This window comes from Paramormyrops kingsleyae, chromosome 24, assembly GCF_048594095.1.
Source record: "Paramormyrops kingsleyae isolate MSU_618 chromosome 24, PKINGS_0.4, whole genome shotgun sequence".
Lineage (NCBI taxonomy): Eukaryota > Metazoa > Chordata > Actinopteri > Osteoglossiformes > Mormyridae > Paramormyrops > Paramormyrops kingsleyae.
In genome coordinates, this window is record NC_132820.1 from 13,739,247 (window position 1) to 13,763,550 (window position 24,304).

Consider the following 24,304-nt stretch of genomic DNA (forward strand, 5'->3'; position numbering starts at 1 on the left):
AAAACAAAATGTCCACTACAATGGACATAAATGAATGGGTGGGGTCTCAGGAGGTTACGACTGTAAAAGTGTCCTTTACAATATCTATGTGTATCGCTGTGATTGGCTGATGTACTGTTTCCCTCCAGAGATGGGTTGCAGGTCATTAACTGGATTTGTCGTTTTTCCAGTTTTCATTCCATCAATTTTCCAGACATGTTACTTTTTCCACATTAAGTCTTTTTTTGTGGTAGAAAATGCAGGCTGACACAGTGCCTCCCCCCCCCCCCCTCCCCCTCCCCCAAGTATAAAGTTTGCAGTGGGCCGAGGAAAGGAAGCCGTCATTGATTTCACACCTGGATCCAAACTGGTGGTGGCCAAAGCCAAGAATGGACACCTGTCAGTGGTGAGTCCCAGTACTGACCTAGTTAAATGGAAGCAGGAAATCACATGTAGGCTCATTCAGCAATGCCTGTTAATCATGTGGGTTTAGAAAATAATTCACGTTTTTTTTATTTAATCACATTAAATGGCCCCACATCTCAAATCCCGATGACAAGGTCCATCAACTCATCACAGAAGCAAAGCAGCAGCCAAAAGCCTTCTAGATGATTCTGATAGCCAGAAAGTGATGAGCCTATCAGAGTCTGCTTCTTCCTGTTATAACCAATCACGACAAAGCTCATCCCATACCAGTGACTTCAACATTCCAGAAATAAACATTCACAATGTTTCTGTCTAATAAGGGGTGATTTAAGTGTTATGAAATCTTCTTCTGAAAGATACCTAGGTGCATTTGGACTAGTTCTGTGATGAGTTTTGCTCCTAGGGGAACATGATGGAGAAATACAGTAGATGGATCACCTCTGGGTTTGGTCTGAGAGGGAAATCTTTCCAGTTTCCTGTAGTCTAGTCTTCTATTACTTGGTGAATACGTCACATGATGGATTTTTGTAAAAAGAGGAGGTCGCCCCCTTGTGTTAGCGATGGTGTATAGCATGTGCCAGGGCCAGTCCTTCTAATGCCATGTGTCAGACTCTAGCTCACAGTGTAAATATGGACTCACACGTGTGACTTGCATTTGCACCTGCTGGTTGTGCGACTGTCCATCTTCAGAGAAAAAACATGTTTCAAGTCAAGCAGTAATTAAGAGAAAACTTCTTAATGGAGCATTGAAATTGAGCCAGAGAAACCGGCAGTTACAATCATCAGTCCAGCATTGCTACTGCACTTCCTGTTGTCTGCATGGGTGAGATTGTTCTTCCAGGAGCTTGTGTTGCACTTTGGCTAAAAGATGAATGAGTTAGTATCTCAGTTATCTGGTATCTGCACAGAAATATACCTTTTTGCTAATCATCAATCAGCTAGCCTTTCTGAAAGTGATTTAAAAACTGTAATGTAACGTCACATAGTGTTACTGTAAACTAGGTGAAGATGAAGGTAAATGACATACTGACACAGCAAAACACTACGAGAAGATGGAGTTGAGTTAGGAAATTACGGTTAAATGATTGTAAGTTTTCTGGTTTAGAGAGAAGACTTGGATCCAGAGAGAGAGAGAGAGTGAGAGAGAGTGTTAATTGGAAGAGTGAAAACAGTGAAAGAAAGGCAGAATGTTCCGCTTGTCATGTTAGATTTAGCAAAGCGTAGCACACACACGGCAGAAACTGCCTGTGTCAGTAACCCAGTAACTCTACCTTATCACTTACACAGCTGTGTCAATGAGCTTTTTAAGATTTATGTTCCTTTAGAAGTGTAATCCACTTTATGTCTAACCCACCAATCAGAGATATGCACGCATGCACCAATCAGAAAGCTGCACTTGTGCTTGCCTTCAGGTACACATACATCACATATGCAATCTAACAAACCACAGCCACTCCTGTATATTAAACACGAGCGTGTATCCCAGTTCACTCTGATGTACCAAATTCAATACTTCATACTATTCCGTAGAAAATAATCTGAATAACCCATCAAGTCAAGAGCTTTAGGGTGAATTATCTAAATAAAAAGGTAAAAGTGAAAGATTTTGCCTGACTTTCTCCAGCCTCGTCTGAAACATCTTGTCTCTATCTACAGAGGTGTTATTATAGGTTATTATAGACTCCTGTCTTCAATCTGACTTTTGTAGAGTCACTGCTGATGCGTGATACAGATCTTTGATTACAGAGGGCAAAGCATCAGAAGCACAAAATAATGACAAATTTGAGACATCAACCAACGTCAACCAAATATCAACCAGGAGTCTGGGGGGTTCATCATCCTCTAACAAACCCCAATTACCCCATTCTCAAACCACATCTACCCCACACTCACTCCAATTACCCCATTCTCAGACCACATCTACCCCAGACTCACTCCAATTACCCCATTCTCAAACCACATCTACCCCAGACTCACTACAATTACTCCATTCTCAGACCATATCTACCGCAGACTAACCCCAATTACCATACTCTCAGGCCAAATCTACCTCAGACTCACTACAATTAGCCCATTCTCAGGCCAAATCTACCCCAGACTCACTCCAATTAGCCCATTCTCAGGCCAAATCTATCTCAGACTCACTCCACTTAGCCCACTCTCAGACTACATCTACCCCAGACTCACTCCAATTACCCCATTATCAGACCACAACTACCGCAGACTAACCCCAATTGCCCCACTCTCAGACCAAATTTACCCCAGACTAGCCCCATTCATCACACACACAGACCGCATCTACCCCAGACTAACCCCAATTATCCCACCCTCAGATCACATCTACCCAAAAGTAACCCCAATTGCCGCACTCTCAGACCACACCTACCCCAAACTATCCCCAGTTACCCCATTCTCAGACCACATCTACCACAGACTAACCCCATTTATCACACAGGCAGACCACATCTACCCCAAACTAACCCCAGTTATCCCACACTCAGACCACATCTACCACAATTATCCCACTCTTATATCACATCTACCCAAAAGTAACCCCAGACTAACCACATTTATCACACACTCAGTCCACAGCTACCCCAGACTAACCCCAATTATCCCACTCTCAGACCACATCTACCCCAAACTAGCCCCAGTTACCCTGCTCTCAGGCGACATTTATGCCAGAATAATCCATCTGGCCATAGAGTACTCAACATCTGTGGGAAGATGATTGGCAACCATTTAACCCTCATCCAACCAACTGGGGGCTGCAAAGACGTATATATTTTTTGTCATATCTCACAGGTGCTTTTTAAAATTCCAATTTTTTATGCATTTGTCAATCAATCAACATCATTATTTTCTATTTCTATTTTTAAAAATACAAATGTTTGTACAAATGCTGAACTATTTATTCAGTTAATGTTTGCCATGCGTCCTAATTTAAAGGATCACACAGTATCAAGGCATCTAGGGGCACTCTGCCAGTCAATTTGAAGAAGACAGGCAGAGATTTCCACATGGGCTCTGTAGACAACCTGACATACTGCTGTTCCTAAGGTAACATAATATTTAAAGTCCATCCATCCATTTTCTGCAACCGCTTATTCTATTAAGGGTGGTAGGGGGTCCGGAGCCAATCCCAGACACTATGGGAGCAAGGCGGGGGACAACCCAGGATGGGGCGCCCATCTGCTATGTTTTAATTTATACTGTGCAAAATTTAAAATAACCTTTACAGTTCCTGTTTGCTATGTTGCATATACAGGAACACTACACCCCCTGCCAATTAATGTTTGAGTATTAAATACCGTAGTATCATTAAGGAAGGTTTACTGTTGATCGGTTGAGATTACGGTGTTCATGTGCTTTATTTATTCATACCTCTTATAATGTAATGTATAATCAGTCATGCACCTGTAGGTGGTGAGCTGAAATACAGCCTTGCAGCATTCATCACAAGTTCATTACAACTATATGACCATAATGTTTTTTCCCCACCATATTAATGTGGATTTGGATAAAAATGTCTTCCTTTTAAATAAATATAATTCATGTATATTTCTGTTAACCAAAGTCTCACTGTAGGTAACAAAGGAGAGACATTTTACACCCTCACAGACCAAAAACAAGGGGTTTTAATTGCCGAGTTCAACATGTGACAACAACACAGTAATGACCGGCTAAGATGTTTCTGTGACTAATATAAACTCACCGTGTTTAGGGCAAGTACAGCAGTATGCATAATGCATCAGGACTCATACTGAAATACCCTATATTTGGATATATTATGTAACTCGTGGTTTTGTAGGAATGTTGGTACCTTTGAGACACACATATACAAATATATCATATATGAATTTGGATGTGGCTACAACTGGAGAGGCTTGTAGTACATATTCTGCTAAATTTTTGTAATTGTTGTTGCAAATATTATGTACAAACCATGACAGAGACTTGAATGCATACATGGGTTTATATATCAGTTCATGAAATACATTACTGAGGAAACTGCGGTTGCTTTTACTCCTATTTAATACGATTAAGCACAAACACACATCACAAGGAAGAGAAAGTATTATTTATAATTATTTATACAGCACACAATGACTACATATAAAAAAATATAGCATAGAAAAATCCAATAATACTATCGGACAAAATGGCGATGTAACAGAGAGCGGTGAGTTGGAGACCAGAGTCTTGACCCCGAGGAGTGAAACATAATTAATTTCTCTGTTGTGTCGCAAATCTTACAAATACCCTACTTTTCAAAAAGAAAAGAACTTACTTCCTCACACATTTCCAAAAGGATGTTTTTGTCAAATCCCTCCAGCTCACTGGAAAACAACACATCAAGAGCACATATTATGGCCTAAATAAAGATATAATATAGGCATATAATATAAACAGTTCATGGTGCATCTCGTAATACTCAAGACATACCAAGGCCATGCAGAGTGCATACTGATAAAAGGGAGGGGAGGGGGGGAAAACACTTCAATACTTTATATCACAAGTGTTCAATTCAAGGTGGTCTCTTACAATTGTCACGCCCCGCTCGTCCGCTCCTCCCGTGTGCCACGCCCCCTCGTTAAACTAGTGTGGAATGCCGATGTCATTAGCTGTTTGCAGTTGTTTTCATTAGTCCTATGTATTTAAGTCCGCGTCAAAGTATGTTTCCCCAGTCCTGTCATTGAAATGCGTATTTACTGTATGTGCATTCATGCTGTTATGAGAAAAATTGCCGTGCATCTTAACATTTATGTGGCTAATTTGTACTTCTTTCACATGCACAGTGATTTCTTGTCATAACAGTGCGAATGCACATAGAATAAATACGCGTGAGTGAGTACTCTATGAGTACTTTCATTCCAGTTATATGCCCCCTGCATATGATAATTTTTGCATATAAAATAAAGGGCCGACTTACGCAGGGTTGCCAACTTTGGTCAGCTGGTTGGCGTGAGATTTTCAATTCGAGACAAGTCTACACACGTATTTACAAGTATATAACAGTTTTATTACCTTGTAGTCTGGAGGGTTTGCAAACTGCCCCAACGCTTTTGAGGTAGCCAATTTTAGGTTTAAAATGGATTAAGAGATTCGCCATAAGATTTCTTGCTGTGCGCGTTTGAGTCTGAAAGCCCGAGTCTCGCGCCAGATGTGTCAGAGTTGGCAACCTGCTTACGGCCGAATCGGACCTACGACCGGTCAGTCCGAGCCGAACGCGGCCGAAAGTCGCCGATGAGCTGCACAGGATCGCATTGTCTGTTATGGTACGAATGGACGCCCGTGACAACAGCTTGATTACTTTTGAATCACATGCACTTATCTTCTCAAACTTCTTTCGAGATTCTTAAGCAGCGGTTGTATTTTGGAGACTTTTAGCATTCATAAAATGGAGAGCAAAGATATGAAAGTAGTTAAGATTATTATTAAAATTAAAGTTAAAATAACAGCGAAGGATTGTGAATCTTTTTCAGAAAAAATTCAGGAAAAGATCAACAGCGAGAAGAAGAAAGAAAAAGACGTGATGAAGATGGATGAGACGGACAAGCCTGGTTCGACACGGAGAGTGCGTGACATGCCGAAGGTAAAGCCCTGGCTTAATTGAGAGACCTTATTAGAACATAATTAGAGCATAAAATGTTCTATATCAATAATCTTTCCTTGTCTTAAAGCAGAATACTGATAAGGCTGTCCGTGGTCAGAGGGTTTGCCGATGGAGCGGGAGGGACAGGCCACCCCCACAGGAGCAAGCAGGAGCCACTAAGAAGAGGCCCCAGTTAAAGTACCTCCACGGCACGGACAGCAACAGCTCCTGCGCCCAGCGACCAGAGAGGGGCCAGGGGCAGCGTCAGCGATCCGCATAGCAGCAACTTGTAGACAGGATACACGGACTCATGGGTTATGGCCGGAGACGGAAGACTGACAGAGACATTGCTGATGGACTTGTGGGTTATGGCCGGGGTAGGAGGGATGATAATAGAGACATTATTGCTGATGTACTTGTGGGCTATGGCCGGGGTAGGAGGGATAACAGAGATACTGTTTAATTGTTAATGTAGATATAATATAGAATAAGATAAGATAGGATAAAATATGCTAAGTTAAGATAGGATAGGATAAGATAAGATAGGAATCTGTGGAATTACAATTCTGTCGCCATACAAAACTAACCCTTGGGAATAAGACAAGTGCTGTCTTTCTTTATAGTATGGCGTCACTGTATGTGGAATGGTGGAAGCATACTTAGGCCAGCCATCATTCACATAGCGTATTACCTGTCCCAGGACTCTGTCGTTCCCTGTCTCAGCCTTCACCATGTCCAGTTTTGTGGATGAAATAGGCCACGCATTGCATACAGCTTCTTCATGGGCCTCTACCTCTCTTATCAGCTCACAGACTTCTGCAGTGACCACCGCTTGAGGATGTCTTGAGAGTGTGTCGGCCACCACCAGCTGCTTACCTGGCACATATACCGCCACAGGGTTGTAGCGCATCATTCGCAGGAGCAGTCTTTGACACCTCAGTGGAACTGAATCAAGATCTTTGGCATTAATTAGTGGAACCAAAGGCTTGTGGTCAGTTTGAAGGGTAAAGTTCTCTAGAACATAAAGGAATCTTGAGAATTTCTCACAGGCCCACACAGCAGCGGGACACTCTTTTTCAATTTGGGCATAATGTTTTTCAGCATCAGTTAAGACTCTTGAACAATAAGCAACTGGCTTCAGCACTCCGTCGTGGTCCTGTAGGAGGACTGCACCTAAGCCATAACTACTAGCGTCCGCACTCACTATAGTGGGTCTAGTAACATCATAGAAGGCAAGCACAGGCGCCTCTGTGAGTAAACGCTTCACTGAGTTGAAGGTTTTGAACTGTGCAGGGCCCCAGGTCCACGCTGTCTCTTTCTTCAACAGCTCACTAAGTGGCTGAGTTACCTCTGATAAGTGTGGAACATACCTGCCGAGGTAGTGAACCATGCCCAGCATCCTTCTCAGGCCTGAGATGTTATTAGGTGGCTCTAGAAGTGATATGGCCTTAATCTTGGCCTTATCTGGACGTATGCCCTCCTTGTCAATAAGGTGGCCTAGGTAGTGGAGTTGGTTTTGTCTCAGTAGACATTTCTCTGTATTCAACACCAAGCCTGCTTCATGAATCGTCCTCAATGTGTTTTGAAGTCGTTTCTCATGTTCTTCATTAGAGTTTCCATAGACAAGGATATCATCCATGAAAATGGCTACTCCTGATTGATGCTTCAACAGCTCAGAAATTTCCCTCTGAAATATTTCAGGGGCACTAGTAATGCCAAACGGAAGTCTACGAAAAAAAATACCTTCCAAACGGAGTTAGGAAGGTTGTCAGTTTAGCACTGTCTTCATCCAATGGCAACTGCCAAAATCCACTAGCTGCATCCAGAAGTGAAAAAACTTTGGCATGTGCTAATCTGGGAAGGATGTCGTCTATTGAGGGAAGCATGTATCTTTCCCTCTTAACGGCCTTGTTAAGCTGTTTTAGATCTACGCAGATGCGTATCTGTCCATTCTTCTTGGGCACAGCAACCATTGGAGCGCACCACTCCGTAGGCTCTTTTTATTTCTTCAATGATGCCGCACCGAACCATTCGCTCCAGTTCCTTTTTGACTTTTTGGAGCATGGGCACAGACACACGTCTGGCTGTGGCTATACTGTATGGGATAGCGTTGCCCTTTAAGTGGATCTTTATCGGTTTTATCTTTAACAGTCCGACCTCTTCAGGAGCGGCTGACTTCAGGTCTTCCAATCTCTTTATCAAACCCATTTCAACTGATGCCTCACGACCAAGAAGGTTGTTCACAGTAGGTCCGGTAACTACAAACACTTTGAACTTGAACTGTTTATTCTTTATAGCAGTTGTGGCTATGAACTGTCCTTTACAATGTAGTTTTCCACCAGGACTTTCCAGGTTTACTTTGGCAAACTTTAACTGGGGCTGGTGCTTTAGGCTTGAAAGGGTCTTTTCTGATATTACACTGATATCTGCACCGGTATCAATCTTAAACTCCACCTCCGTTCCATGTATAGGGAGTGAAACTGTCCATTCCTTATTACTTTCAACACTTTTCCTCAGTTCTCCTAAGAAATGTGTTGCGACAGCGCCATCTAGTGATGTGCATACGTCATTAACTTCTCGTGTGCGACAAACTGCTGCGAAGTGGCCCCTCTTTTACATTTCCGACATTCTGCATTCTTCGCAGGACAATCCTCTTTCCCGTGGCTTCTTCCGCATCTTTTACATCGGAACCTACTAAAATTTCCATTCTGTTTAGAACTTGAGTTTTGCAAGTTTCCGCCTCGTTTGGGTCTACCATTCTCACCACCATGATGCTGTCGGCTTCTGGCTACTTCATTGAGCTGCGTGCTGCATGCTGTCTGCTCGTTTACATGCTCTTTCACTTGCTCGGATTGTCTAATGAGATCGACTGCTTTGCCGAGTGTTAAATCTGCCATCAGCTGGAGCTTTTCGGACAACTTCCGATCTAAAATTCCGATAACTAATCTGTCACGAATATTCTCTTCTTTCGCCGTTCTAAATTCACGTGTGTCGGCTAGTTCGTGAAGGCTACGGATATACTCTTCCGCAGACTCCCCGTGCTTCTGGGCACGTTGATGAAATCGTGCCCGCTCGTGGATCACATTTACTTTCGGCACAAAATAGCTGTCTAACTTCTCTAGCACAGTCTCGTAAGTCTCATCTTCATCCGATCCAAAACTGAATGTTTTATATATTTGTTCATCCTCTTTTCCGAGTGCATAAAGGAGCGTACAGACCTGCACATCGTCATCCTCTTTGTTTAGTTTGGTCGCAATCCTATAGCGGGAAAATCGCAGTTTCCATTCCGGCCAGCGTTCAGGATGACTAAACTCAAAACTTTCTGGGGGATTAAACTTCGCCATAATTCCACTTCTGACACCATGTGTCGTTAAGGAGACAGACACGACCACGTAACTCTAACAGTTTATTATTAACAGCAGGTCAGAAACGCCATTAACCATTACCGTACTCGGCGGAGTAATACCCCCCAGCAACCCTCGATCCTAACGCATCCTTAATTGGAATAAAGGTGCATGACAAAATAGATCCTCACAACACAAAGATAGGACATGATAAGAAAAGATAGGAACGGCTAAGATAAAATAGGATAAGATATGCTAAGTTAAGATAAAATGAGATAAGAGCTTTACAATAAACCATATACTTACTATTTAAACAGTGTCTTTGTCATCTTTTCAGTGTTGTGTCTGTCTTGGGTTGAAAATTTTGCATCGTTGATTTATATTTGGCACTTTCCTAAACGTCAATAAGCAGAGACGGAGGAAAGGGTGGAAGGAACGGTTAAGTAAAAAAATAATAATAATTAATTATTAAAAGCACAGTGTTAACTTTATTTTGACATAGAAAGGGTCATTTCAGTGTTACTACATTTCAGACGTTCCTGTAAATAATGCGGCGTAAATTTAACTCCGGTGTATTTCTGAAAAACGCGCCGCCTTCTGCCTGCTGTCATTTGGCGAACGTATATGAGACTATTCTGGTAAGTAACAGGTAAAGTTACCATGTAACGTAATGCTAACGTGCATTACCAGTTAGTAACTGTTTTACTATATCACGCACCTTACGTCCTTTATAGTTTTAGTCCGGGGTACTCTGTATCCATGCTAACTAGCTAGCTAATATTAACATGACGCAGTACAGTCTTCCAGCTTTGGGATTGGCACCCCGGTCCGCGGCCAGTATTCCGTGGGGGGGGGGGGGTACAAATGCAAACGATCCCTTCATGTTCGTGCGTTGTGTTCGGATGTGAAAATGAAAGATAACTATCAAGTTCAATGTTTATGTCCTATTATACAAGATAAGACTAAAGTAGTTTGCCATGCATATGGATGCCATGCAGTCAGAGCATGATCAAGACAGGGTGTTAGTGTGGAAAAAGCACAAATGTAACAGTATTTGAGGGAAGAGTGGGAAGGAGAGAAATGTAAGGAGAAGGATGTTCCTCGGAGCTCCAAGATGTGCTCTATCTCTGCCACAACTTCAGCTGCATTTTTTGCAGTCTCTCCTACACCGTCTGCTCTAGCTGCAGCTCTGGCTCTTTCAACCCCTCTCCTATGGCTCCTGCTGCAGGCGAAACCCCCGCAGTTACACCCACTATTCCTACTACTGCTCCTGCACTATAGATTTGTCTCAGTTTAACTGAAGGCTCATAGCAATGTGCTAAGATCAAGCCTGTCAGCAGGAGGCACTGTGAATGTGGTTATTATGAACACGAACATGCCATATTGCTGTGAAAATTCTTTAGCATGTCCTAAGCATGTCTTGGGTGCAATTACTTTATGCTGTCAGGAGATGGCAGTGCAGAGCCACATAAAGCATAAGCACATGGGGAAGACATAGTGAGAGGTACTTATTTACAGTGGCGGATCTAGGATTTGTCTAAGGGGCCATCAAGGGTCCACAATATTCATAGAGGGGCCAAGTATTTGTACTATATCCTTGCACACAATCCATGGATTTGGTAAGGTTTATACATTTCACCAGTCACACCATGTTGAAACACTTTAAATAAAAAGGCTTACACAGTAAATCTCCTTACCAATTTTACATACATTTTACTGTACATAGACAAAATACTCACAAACACACACAGCATGTGAGAAAATCCAGCTTTGTATTCATTTTTTAAAAACCTTTTTACTTTTTCACAAATACTCTCTCTCACAATCACAAAGTTCCATGTGGGTGACTACTGTACATTTTGCTCCTCTAAAACAACATTTGTCAGTTTTTGTGACAGGAACTGAATCGTCTTACAAATTCATTTATGTCAAATGCTTTTGCTCGTCGGGACTCAATACTCAGCACCCAAGATGACTGAAACACTCTTCTGTCATTGTTGTTCGTAAATGATTTTTAATCAAACTTAGGGCTGAAAGGCTGGCAGACTCACTCTTTTGGCCAAAAACTGAATTCCCGCCTGAGACTGACCCTTTCTTTTCATACTCTCTATCACTGCCAAACATTATAATATTAAGATACAAATGCAAATTACAAAGAAGCACATGAATTAGCATTACTTTTATTAGCGGAATGCTAATGTTCATGTCTAAACACAAGTAGGTAGGGTGACCAGACGTCCTCTTTTCCCTGGACATGTCCTCTTTTTGAGACCTTCCTTGCGTCCAGCCGGGTTTTTAAAATCGTCCGGGTTTTTGAGCTGCCCAAACATTCGTCACGTCATGGGCATCCTACACGCCTATTCACTTCCACTCACACTAGTGGATCGGATTCCCGCCCGCTCGCGCTACTCGAAATATTGCTAGCACCCCCCCATCCCGCTTGCTCTAAGGTGTCCTCCTCACCTTACAAGTAGGGCCTCAGTTAACATTACTGTAAAACTGTGCCACTGTGGCCCTGCCCTATAACCACCACTGCTAATTTACAATATCTCCTTTCATCACTGAACACAGGTTTCCTCATTCTGCTTAGCCAATGAAAAACCTAATTTCTCTATTTGTTTTTACCTGAACAGGCAGGCACTCTAAGCAGAAGCTGGGCTAAAATAACTGCAATTAACAGGCGGATTTCAGCTCTGCTGCTTCAGGGCAGTCAGTCATGCAGGAAGACAGTGTGCAGGAAGTCATGCAGGAAGACAGTGTGCAGGAAGTCATGCAGGAAGCAGCATGTCTACATCACCAGCAGCTAAACACAGAGATACAGAGAAACAGGATGTGATGTAACTACATACAGCAAAGCCCTATATATATATCCTCATGAGCCCCAAGGAAAAAAGTCTACTTCAATTTTAGGTTATTTGTCTTTGGAGGAAATGACATCTTACAATATAGATTTTTTTAAATTTATTTTTAATTTCACAGCATGTCCTATTTAGTGTACAACTGGAATAAATATGTTTCCTTATATCAGTGAAAAGATAGATGCAAAAACAAAATGTCCACTACAATGGACATAAATGAATGGGTGGGGTCTCAGGAGGTTACGACTGTAAAAGTGTCCTTTACAATATCTATGTGTATCGCTGTGATTGGCTGATGTACTGTTTCCCTCCAGAGATGGGTTGCAGGTCATTAACTGGATTTGTCGTTTTTCCAGTTTTCATTCCATCAATTTTCCAGTCATGTTACTTTTTCCACATTAAGTCTTTTTTTGTGGTAGAAAATGCAGGCTGACACAGTGCCTCCCCCCCCCCTCCCCCTCCCCCAAGTATAAAGTTTTCAGTGGGCCGAGGAAAGGAAGCCGTCATTGATTTCACACCTGGATCCAAACTGGTGGTGGCCAAAGCCAAGAATGGACACCTGTCAGTGGTGAGTCCCAGTACTGACCTAGTTAAATGGAAGCAGGAAATCACATGTAGGCTCATTCAGCAATGCCTGTTAATCATGTGGGTTTAGAAAATAATTCACTTTTTTTTATTTAATCACATTAGATGGCCCCACGTCTCAAAACCCGATGACAAGGTCCATCAACTCATCACAGAAGCAACGCAGCAGCCAAAAGCCTTCTAGATGATTCTGATATAGCCAGGAAGTGATGAGCCTATCAGAGTCTGCTTCTTCCTGTTATAACCAATCACGACAAAGCTCATCCCATACCAGTGACTTCAACATTCCAGAAATAAACATTCACAGTGTTTCTGTCTAATAAGGGGTGATTTAAGTGTTATGAAATCTTCTTCTGAAAGATACCTAGGTGCATTTGGACTAGTTCTGTGATGAGTTTTGCTCCTAGGGGAACATGATGGAGAAATACAGTAGATGGATCACCTCTGGGTTTGGGCAGAGAGGGAAATCTTTGCAGTTTCCTGTAGTTTAGTCTTCTATTACTTGGTGAATACGTCACATGATGGATTTTTGTAAACAGTGGTGGTCGCCCCCTTGTGTTAGCGATGGTGTATAGCATGTGCCAGGGCCAGTCCTTCTAATGCCATGTGTCAGACTCTAGCTCAGAGTGTAAATATGGACTCACACGTGTGACTTGCATTTGCACCTGCTTGTTGTGCGACTGTCCATCTTCAGAGCAAAAACATGTTTCAATTCAATCAGTAATTAAGAGAAAACTTCTTAATGGAGCATTGAAATTGAGCCAGAGAAACCGGCAGTTACAATCATCAGTCCAGCATTGCTACTGCACTTCCTGTTGTCTGCATGGGTGAGATTGTTCTTCCAGGAGCTTGTGTTGCACTTTGGCAAAAGATGAATGAGTTAGTATCTCAGTTATCTGGTATCTGCACAGAAATATACCTTTTTGCTAATCATCAATCAAGCGAACCTTTCTGAAAGTGATTTAAAAACTGTAATGTAACGTCACATAGTGTTACTGTAAACTAGGTGAAGATGAAGGTAAATGACATACTGACACAGCAAAACACTACGAGAAGATGGAGTTGAGTTAGGGAATTACGGTTAAATGATTGTAAGTTTTCTGGTTTAGAGAGAAGACTTGGATCCAGACAGAGAGAGAGTGAGAGAGAGTGTTAATTGGAAGAGTGAAAACAGTGAAAGAAAGGCAGAATGTTCCACTTGTCATGTTAGATTTAGCAAAGCGTAGCACACACACGGCAGAAACTGCCCGTGTCAGTAACCCAGTAACCCTACCTTATCACTTACACAGCTGTGTCAATGAGCTTTTTAAGATTTATGTTCCTTTAGAAGTGTAATCCACTTTATGTCTAACCCACCAATCAGAGATATGCACGCATGCACCAATCAGAAAGCTGCACTTGTGCTTGCCTTCAGGTACACATACATCACATATGCAATCTAACAAACCACAGCCACTCCTGTATATTAAACACGAGGGTGTATCCCAGTTCACTCTGATGTACCAAATTCAATACTTCATACTATTCCGTAGAAAATAATCTGAATAACCCATCAAGTCAAGAGCTTTAGGGTGAATTATCTAAATAAAAAGGTAAAAGTGAAAGATTTTGCCTGACTTTCTCCAGCCTCGTCTGAAACATCTTGTCTCTATCTACAGAGGTGTTATTATAGGTTATTATAGACTCCTGTCTTCAATCTGACTTTTGTAGAGTCACTGCTGATGCGTGATACAGATCTTTGATTACAGAGGGCAAAGCATCAGAAGCACAAAATAATGATTTGAGACGTCAACCAACGTCAACCAAATATCAACCAGGAGTCTGGGGGGTTCATCATCCTCAAACAAACCCCAATTACCCCATTCTCAAACCACATCTACCCCAGACTCACTCCAATTACCCCATTCTCAGACCACATCTACCCCAGACTCACTCCAATTACCCCATTCTCAAACCACATCTACCCCAGACTCACTACAATTACTCCATTCTCAGACCATATCTACCGCAGACTAACCCCAATTACCATACTCTCAGGCCAAATCTACCTCAGACTCACTCCAATTAGCCCACTCTCAGGCCAAATCTATCTCAGACTCACTCCAATTAGCCCTCTCTCAGACTACATCTACCCCAGACTCACTCCAATTAGCCCATTATCAGACCACAACTACCGCAGACTAACCCCAATTGCCCCACTCTCAGACCAAATTTACCCCAGACTAGCCCCATTCATCACACACACAGACCGCATCTACCCCAGACTAACCCCAATTATCCCACCCTCAGATCACATCTACCCAAAAGTAACCCCAATTGCCGCACTCTCAGACCACACCTACCCCAAACTAACCCCAGTTACCCCATTCTCAGACCACATCTACCCCAGACTAACCCCATTTATCACACAGGCAGACCACATCTACCCCAAACTAACCCCAGTTATCCCACACTCAGACCACATCTACCACAATTATCCCACTCTTATATCACATCTACCCAAAAGTAACCCCAATTGCCCCGCTCTCAGACCACATCTACCCCAAACTAGCCCCAGTTACCCTGCTCTCAGGCGACATTTATGCCAGAATAATCCATCTGGCCATAGAGTACTCAACATCTGTGGGAAGATGATTGGCAACCATTTAACCCTCATCCAACCAACTGGGGGCTGCAAAGACGTATATATTTTTTGTCATATCTCACAGGTGCTTTTTAAAATTCCAATTTTTTATGCATTTGTCAATCAATCAACATCATTATTTTCTATTTCTATTTTTAAAAATACAAATGTTTGTACAAATGCTGAACTATTTATTCAGTTAATGTTTGCCATGCGTCCTAATTTAAAGGATCACACAGTATCAAGGCATCTAGGGGCACTCTGCCAGTCAATTTGAAGAAGACAGGCAGAGATTTCCACATGGGCTCTGTAGACAACCTGACATACTGCTGTTCCTAAGGTAACATAATATTTAAAGTCCATCCATCCATTTTCTGCAACCGCTTATTCTATTAAGGGTGGTAGGGGGTCCGGAGCCAATCCCAGACACTATGGGAGCAAGGCGGGGGACAACCCAGGATGGGGCGCCCATCTGCTATGTTTTAATTTATACTGTGCAAAATTTAAAATAACCTTTACAGTTCCTGTTTGCTATGTTGCATATACAGGAACACTACACCCCCTGCCAATTAATGTTTGAGTATTAAATACCGTAGTATCATTAAGGAAGGTTTACTGTTGATCGGTTGAGATTACGGTGTTCATGTGCTTTATTTATTCATACCTCTTATAATGTAATGTATAATCAGTCATGCACCTGTAGGTGGTGAGCTGAAATACAGCCTTGCAGCATTCATCACAAGTTCATTACAACTATATGACCATAATGTTTTTTCCCTACCATATTAATGTGGATTTGGATAAAAATGTCTTCCTTTTAAATAAATATAATTCATGTATATTTCTGTTAACCAAAGTCTCACTGTAGGTAACAAAGGAGAGACATTTTACACCCTCACAGACCAAAAACAAGGGGTTTCAATTGCCGAGTTCAACATGTGACAACAACACAGTAATGACTGGCTAAGATGTTTCTGTGACTAATATAAACTCACCGTGTTTAGGGCAAGTACAGCAGTATGCATAATGCATCAGGACTCATACTGAAATACCCTATATTTGGATATATTATGTAACTCGTGATTTTGTAGGAATGTTGGTACCTTTGAGACACACATATACAAATATATCATATATGAATTTGGATGTGGCTACAACTGGAGAGGCTTGTAGTACATATTCTGCTAAATTTTTGTAATTGTTGTTGCAAATATTATGTACAAACCATGACAGAGACTTGAATGCATACATGGGTTTATATATCAGTTCATGAAATACATTACTGAGGAAACTGCGGTTGCTTTTACTCCTATTTAATACGATTAAGCACAAACACACATCACAAGGAAGAGAAAGTATTATTTATAATTATTTATACAGCACACAATATCTACATATAAAAAAATATAGCATAGAAAAATCCAATAATACTATCGGACAAAATGGTGATGTAACAGAGAGCGGTGAGTTGGAGACCAGAGTCTTGACCCCGAGGAGTGATACATAATTAATTTCTCTGTTGTGTCGCAAATCTTACAAATACCCTACTTTTCAAAAAGAAAAGAACTTACTTCCTCACGCATTTCCAAAAGTATGTTTTTGTCAAATCCCTCCAGCTCACTGGAAAACAACACATCAAGAGCACATATTATGGCCTAAATAAAGATATAATATAGGCATATAATATAAACAGTTCATGGTGCATCTTGTAATACTCAAGACATACGAAGGCCATGCAGAGTGCATACTGATAAAAGGGAGGGGAGGGGGGGAAAACACTTCAATACTTTATATCACAAGTGTTCAATTCAAGGTGGTCTCTTACAATTGTCACGCCCCGCTCGTCCGCTCCTCCCGTGTGCCACGCCCCCTCGTTAAACTAGTGTGGAATGCCGATGTCATTAGCTGTTTGCAGTTGTTTTCATTAGTCCTATGTATTTAAGTCCGCGTCAAAGTATGTTTCCCCAGTCCTGTCATTGAAATGCGTATTTATTGTATGTGCATTCATGCTGTTATGAGAAAAATTGCCGTGCATCTTAACATTTATGTGGATCATTTGTACTTCTTTCACATGTACAGTGATTTCTTGTCGTAACAGTGCGAATGCACATAGAATAAATACGCGTGAGTGAGTACTCTATGAGTACTTTCATACCAGTTATATGCCCCCTGCATATGATAATTTTTGCATATAAAATAAAGGGCCGACTTACGCAGGGTTGCCAACTTTGGTCAGCTGGTTGGCGTGAGATTTTCAATTCGAGACAAGTCTACACACGTATTTACAAGTATATAACAGTTTTATTACCTTGTAGTCTGGAGGGTTTGCAAACTGCCCCAACGCTTTTGAGGTAGCCAATTTTAGGTTTAAAATGGATTAAGAGATTCGCCATAAGATTTCTTGCTGTGCGCGTTTGAGTCTGAAAGCCCGAGTCTCGCGCCAGATGTGTCAGAGTTGGCAACCTGCTTACGGCCGAATCGGACCTACGACCGGTCAGTCCGAGCCGAACGCGGCCGAAAGTCGCCGATGAGCTGCACAGGATCGCATTGTCTGTTATGGTACGAATGGACGCCCGTGACAACAGCTTGATTACTTTTGAATCACATGCACTTATCTTCTCAAACTTCTTTCGAGATTCTTAAGCAGCGGTTGTATTTTGGAGACTTTAAGCATTCATAAAATGGAGAGCAAAGATATGAAAGTAGTTAAGATTATTATTAAAATTAAAATTAAAGTTAAAATAACAGCGAATGATTGTGAATCTTTTTCAGAAAAAATTCAGGAAAAGATCAACAGCGAGAAGAAGAAAGAAAAAGACGTGATGAAGATGGATGAGACGGACAAGCCTGCTTCGACACGGAGAGTGTGTGACATGCCGAAGGTAAAGCCCTGGCTTAATTAAGAGACCTTATTAGAACATAATTAGAGCATAAAATGTTCTATATCAATAATCTTTCCTTGTCTTAAAACAGAATACTGATAAGGCTGTCCGTGGTCAGAGGGTTTGCCGATGGAGCGGGAGGGACAGGCCACCCCCACAGGAGCAAGCAGGAGCCACTAAGAAGAGGCCCCAGTTAAAGTACCTCCACGGCACGGACAGCAACAGCTCCTGCGCCCAGCGACCAGAGAGGGGCCAGGGGCAGCGTCAGCGATCCGCGGACCAGCAACTCTTAGACAGGATACATGGACTCATGGGTTATGGCCGGAGACGGAAGACTGACAGAGACATTGCTGATGGACTTGTGGGTTATGGCCGGGGTAGGAGGGATGATAATAGAGACTTTATTGCTGATGGACTTGTGGGCTATGGCCGGGGTAGGAGGGATAATAGAAGTACTGTTTAATTGTTAATGTAGATATAAGATAGAATAAGATAAGATAGGATAAAATATGCTAAGTTAAGATAGGATAGGATAAGATAGGAACGGCTAAGATAAAATAGGATAAAATATGCTAAGTTAAGATAGAATAAAATAAAATAGGATAAAATATGCTAAGTTATGATATGATAAGATAAGATAGGAACGGCTAAGATAAAATAGGATAAAATATGCTAAGTTAAGATAGGATAAGATAAGATAGGAACGGCTAAGATAAAATAGAATAAGATATGCTAAGTTAAGATAGGATAGGATAAGATAGGAACAGCTAAGATAAAATAGGATAAGATATGCTAAGTTAAGATAGGATAAGATAAGATAGGAACAGCTAAGATAAAATAGGATAAGATATGCTAAGTTAGGATAGGATAAGATAGGAACGGCTAAGATAAAATAGGATAAGATATGCTAAGTTAAGATAGGATAAGATAAGATAGGAACAGCTAAGATAAAATAGGATAAAATATGCTAAGTTAAGATAGGATAGGATAAGATACGAAAAGCTAAGATAAAATAGGATAAGATATGCTAAGTTAAGATAAAATGAGATAAGAGCTTTACAATAAACCATATACTTACTATTTAAACAGTGTCTTTGTCATCTTTTCAGTGTTGTGTCTGTCTTGGGTTGAAAATTTTGCATCGTTGATTTATATTTGGCACATTCCTAAACGTCAATAAGCAGAGACAGAGGAAAGGGAGGAAGGAATGGTTAAGTAAAATAATAATAATAATTAATTATTAAAAGCACAGTGTTACTTTTTTTTGACATAGAAAGGGTCATTTCAGTGTTACTACCACCTATGAATTAATGGCTGCAAATGTTGATGTTAGACATTCCTGTAAAGAATGCTGAGTAAGTTTCATGATCAAGACAGGGTGTTAGTGTGGAACAAGCACAAATGTAACAGTATTTGAGGGAAGAGTGGGAAGGAGGGAAATGCAAGTAGACGGAGGTTCCTCGAAGCTCCGAGATGTGCTTGGCTGTAATAAATCTGGAATATAGCTATATAACATAGTTTTTGATAACAACAGCATTTGTTCTTTAGGCAAAATGGCAAGCAGATCAGAACTGGCCAGATCTGATGCTGCAGGTTTTATTGAAAGACAAAACAAAATTAAAAAGTGCTGAAGTTTGAATGACTGTGTATTTATTTCAGTTATTTTATATTGGGCTCAAGGATTGGTTTCATCATACAAATACAACATACATAATGTTTTCTTGAATTTACTGAAAAGTAAGTGATACCAGAATCAGAGGGTCAATAAGCTTTTAAGTAATAATGTGGATTGTGCTTGGGATAGAAGCTGCACGTTGTATTGAAGCAAAGTATAGATTTTCATTTGACAATATATGCAAATTAATTGTAATAATAATATTAGTAACATTCATCTTTAGATAACATTAATTACATAACTAATGATACTTTGAGAAAAAATGTTTTGTCATTATTATTTCGCTATTATCATTGCTTCTTACAGTAAATTATTCTTGATGCCCCCAGTCAGTAGCCCATGTTTATAAAATATGTGGGTAGGATGACGGTTAAACCCCCCTTGATTCACGTGCAGCATTTGATCACAGTTGATTGCATTCATGCTGGGAAGAGTCATCCCATCTTAGCAGAGTCGCTGCTGAAGCTGTGTGTGAGCTTATTCTCCAGGTCTGACTAGTCTTTGTGTGGCTGCCCACACTCCTGTCACAGTAGATAGTCCTGCCTGCCCTGCAGCTTAATCAATGAAGCGGCTCTTTCCTTGCATATAATTAATGTATCAGCTATGTACTTGCATCTATCACTGAAGCGGCTGCTTTCTTGCATTTGATCTACTACAGTTTTTTATAAGGTGTTTCCTTTGCTTTTGTCAGTCTCTGCCCGAATTCCCAAGTTTCTTTTGCAGTTTTTCCTGCTATCTCTGCCACAACTTCAGCTGCATTTTTTGCAGTCTCTCCTACACCGTCTGCTCTGGCTGCAGCTCTGGCTCTTTTAGCCCCTCTCCTATGGCTCCAGCTGCAGCCGAAACCCCCGCAGTTACACCCACTATTTCTACTACTGCTCCTGCACTACAGATTTGTCTCAGTTTGACTGAAGGCTCATAGCAATGTGCTAAGATCAAGCCTGTCAGCAGGAGGCACTGTGAATGTGGTGATAATGAACACGAACATGCCAAATTGCTGTGGAAATTAAGCATGTCTTGGGTGCAATTACTTTATACTGTCAGGAGATGGCAGTGCAGAGCCACATAAAGCATAAGCACATGGGGAATACATAGTGAGAGGTACTTACTGTATTTACAGTGGCGGATCTAGGATTTGTCTAAGGGGCCATCAGGGGGCCACAATATTCATAGGGGGGCCAAGTCTTTGTACTATATCCTTGCACACAATCCATGGATTTGGTAAGGTTTATACATTTCACCAGTCACACCATGTTGAAACACTTTAAATAAAAAGGCTTACACAGTAAATCTCCTTACCAATTTTACATACATTTTACTGTACATAGACAAAATACTCACAAACACACACAGCATGTGAGAAAATCCAGCTTTGTATTCATTTTTTAAAAACCTTTTTACTTTTTCACAAATACTCTCTCTCACAATCACAAAGTTCCATGTGGGTGACTACTGTACATTTTGCTCTTCTAAAACAACATTCGTCAGTTTTTGTGACAGGAACTGAATCGTCTTACAAATTCATTTATGTCTAATGCTTTTGCCCGTCGGGACTCAATACTCAGCACCCAAGATGACTGAAACACTCTTCTGTCATTGTTCTTCGTAAATGATTTTTAATCAAACTTAGGGCTGAAAAGCTGGCAGACTCACTCTTTTGGCCAAAAACTGAATTCCCGCCTGAGACTGACCCTTTCTTTTCATACTCTCTATCACTGCCAAACATTATAATATTAAGATACAAATGCAAATTACAAAGAAGCACATGAATTAGCATTACTTTTATTAGCGGAATGCTAATGTTCATGTCATGTAGGGTGACCAGACGTCCTCTTTTCCCTGGACATGTCCTCTTTTTGAGACCTTCCTTGCGTCCGGCCGGGTTTTTAAAATCGTCCGGGTTTTTGAGCTGCCCAAACATTCGTCACGTCATGGGCATCCTACACGCCTATTCACTTCCACTCACACTAGTGGATCGGATTCCCGCCCGCTCGCGCTACTCGAAATATTGCTAGCACCCCCCCATCCCGCTTGCTCTAAGGTGTCCTCCTCACCTTACAAGTAGGGCCTCAGTTAACATTACTGTAAACCAGGGTTCTTCAAATCTGGACCTCGATTCCAAATCCAGGCCTTGTTTTCAGTTCTCCCAGGTAGTTAGTTTAATAATTACTGTTTCTAAATGGTCAGAGGCTTTGATGTTTGTCAGACTTAAGATACGTGACAGCTTTGAGTAAATTAGGATTTATGACTTACCAACAAACTCCTCAAAACGTTATCGGTTGAAAAACTTTCTCCGCAGTATCGTTCAAATCTTCTTCTTCTTCTGTAAGCTTTATTGACGCTTGACATTCCTATTTGGATCATTAGCACCATTAGTGTTTGGGCTTGGAATTGCATCCATCTAATCAGTCTCCGACGAAGGACAGATGAGTGACAGGACAGGGGCACTTCAGAGGGCCAGTCAGATTTCAGCTGGGGCCACTGCCACTGTGGCCCTGCCCTATAACCGCCACTGCTTATTTACAATATCTCCTTTCATCACTGAACACAGGTTTCCTCATTCTGCTTAGCCAATGAAAAACCTAATTTCTCTATTTGTTTTTACCTGAACAGGCAGGCACTCTAAGCAGAAGTAGAGTGTAGAGTCTAAAATAACTGCAATTAACAGGCAGATTTCAGCTCTGCTGCTTCAGGGCAGTCAGTCATGCAGGAAGACAGTGTGCAGGAAGTCATGCAGGAAGACTGGAATAAATATGTTTTCTTACATCAGTGAAAAGATAGATGCAAAAACAAAATGTACACTACAATGGACATAAATTAATGGGTGGGGTCTCAGGAGGTTACGACTGTAAAAGTGTCCTTTACAATATCTATGTGTATCGCTGTGATTGGCTGATGTACTGTTTCCCTCCAGAGATGGGTTGCAGGTCATTAACTGGATTTGTCGTTTTTCCAGTTTTCATTCCATCAATTTTCCAGACATGTTACTTTTTCCACATTAAGTCTTTTTTTGTGGTAGAAAATGCAGGCTGACACAGTGCCCCCCCTCACCCTCCCCCAAGTATAAAGTTTGCAGTGGGCCGAGGAAAGGAAGCCGTCATTGATTTCACACCTGGATCCAAACTGGTGGTGGCCAAAGCCAAGAATGGACACCTGTCAGTGGTGAGTCCCAGTACTGACCTAGTTAAATGGAAGCAGGAAATCACATGTAGGCTCATTCAGCAATGCCTGTTAATCATGTGGGTTTAGAAAATAATTCACGTTTTTTTTATCTAATCACATTAGATGGCCCCACGTCTCAAATCCCGATGACAAGGTCCATCAACTCATCACAGAAGCAACGCAGCAGCCAAAAGCCTTCTAGATGATTCTGAGAGCCAGAAAGTGATGAGCCTATCAAAGTCTGCTTCTTCCTGTTATAACCAATCACGACAAAGCTCATCCCATACCAGTGACTTCAACATTCCAGAAATAAACATTCACAGTGTTTCTGTCTAATAAGGGGTGATTTAAGTGTTATGAAATCTTCTTCTGAAAGATACCTAGGTGCATTTGGACTAGTTCTGTGATGAGTTTTGCAATAATTCATGTATATTTCAGTTAACAAAAGCCTCACTGTAGGTAACAAAGGAGAGACATTTTACAGCCTCACAGACCAAAAACAAGGGGTTTTAATTGCCGAGTTCAACATGTGACAACAACACAGTAATGACTGGCTAAGATGTTCCTGTGACTAATATAAACTCACTGTTTTTAGGGCAAGTACAGCAGTATTACGCTGCTATATACAACACGTAACAACACCACCGGGTCCCTGAAAGGAAATCAATACACTACAGTCCATGTCCACCAGTACTGTGCAATTTATTGTGTTTGTCCCGCTAACCTAAACCTACACATATAGGAAATAAAAGTCAAACCATAACTCCAGGGGTAAGCCAGGCCAAAATAACAAACATAATCCCAAAATGTCTCCACCCCAACACACACTCTATACTTACCTAACCAAAAGAAAGAAAAGACATGCATCTGCCCTATCTCCCTAACTACACAAAAATAAGAACAAAGGAGAAGTACAAATGAGATGGCGCTTACCCCCTTCCAACAATGATGGGCAAAAACTAACAAAGTACAATACAACACAAATATGTGCACAGTGTCACAGTCCAACACTGGGGGAAACGCTCACAACACAATAGACATAAAGTACCAAAGCACAGCAGAGAAAACAAGCACAATCCTCTCTCCTCGGTCTTCTTCTTCTGACCTTTATCATCTCTCTCTGGACTTCCTTCCACCACGCCTCCAGATGTCATATCGCCCCCTGCAGGACAGG

The 24,304-nt window shown here is 41.4% G+C and overlaps 3 long non-coding RNA genes across 4 annotated transcripts; 2 read left to right on the forward strand and 1 right to left on the reverse strand.

Annotated features, from left to right (window-relative positions):
* Positions 1-4,020: 4,020 nt before the first annotated feature.
* Positions 4,021-22,549, reverse strand: LOC140582411 (uncharacterized). 2 transcript variants are annotated; one of them, XR_011985379.1, is made up of 5 exons: positions 22,222-22,549; positions 19,372-19,459; positions 16,983-17,031; positions 6,693-9,739; positions 4,021-4,745 (listed from the first exon to the last, which is right to left on the reverse strand). It is a non-coding gene; the product is annotated as an uncharacterized lncRNA (long non-coding RNA). The 2 variants fall into 2 exon arrangements; XR_011985378.1 differs by having other exon boundaries at positions 4,021-9,739.
* Positions 12,666-13,098, forward strand: LOC140582406 (uncharacterized). The gene is made up of 2 exons (XR_011985367.1): positions 12,666-12,771; positions 12,894-13,098. It is a non-coding gene; the product is annotated as an uncharacterized lncRNA (long non-coding RNA).
* LOC140582407 (uncharacterized) lies at positions 18,000-19,379 on the forward strand. Its single transcript, XR_011985368.1, has 2 exons — positions 18,000-18,293; positions 18,385-19,379. It is a non-coding gene; the product is annotated as an uncharacterized lncRNA (long non-coding RNA).
* Positions 22,550-24,304: the final 1,755 nt, after the last annotated feature.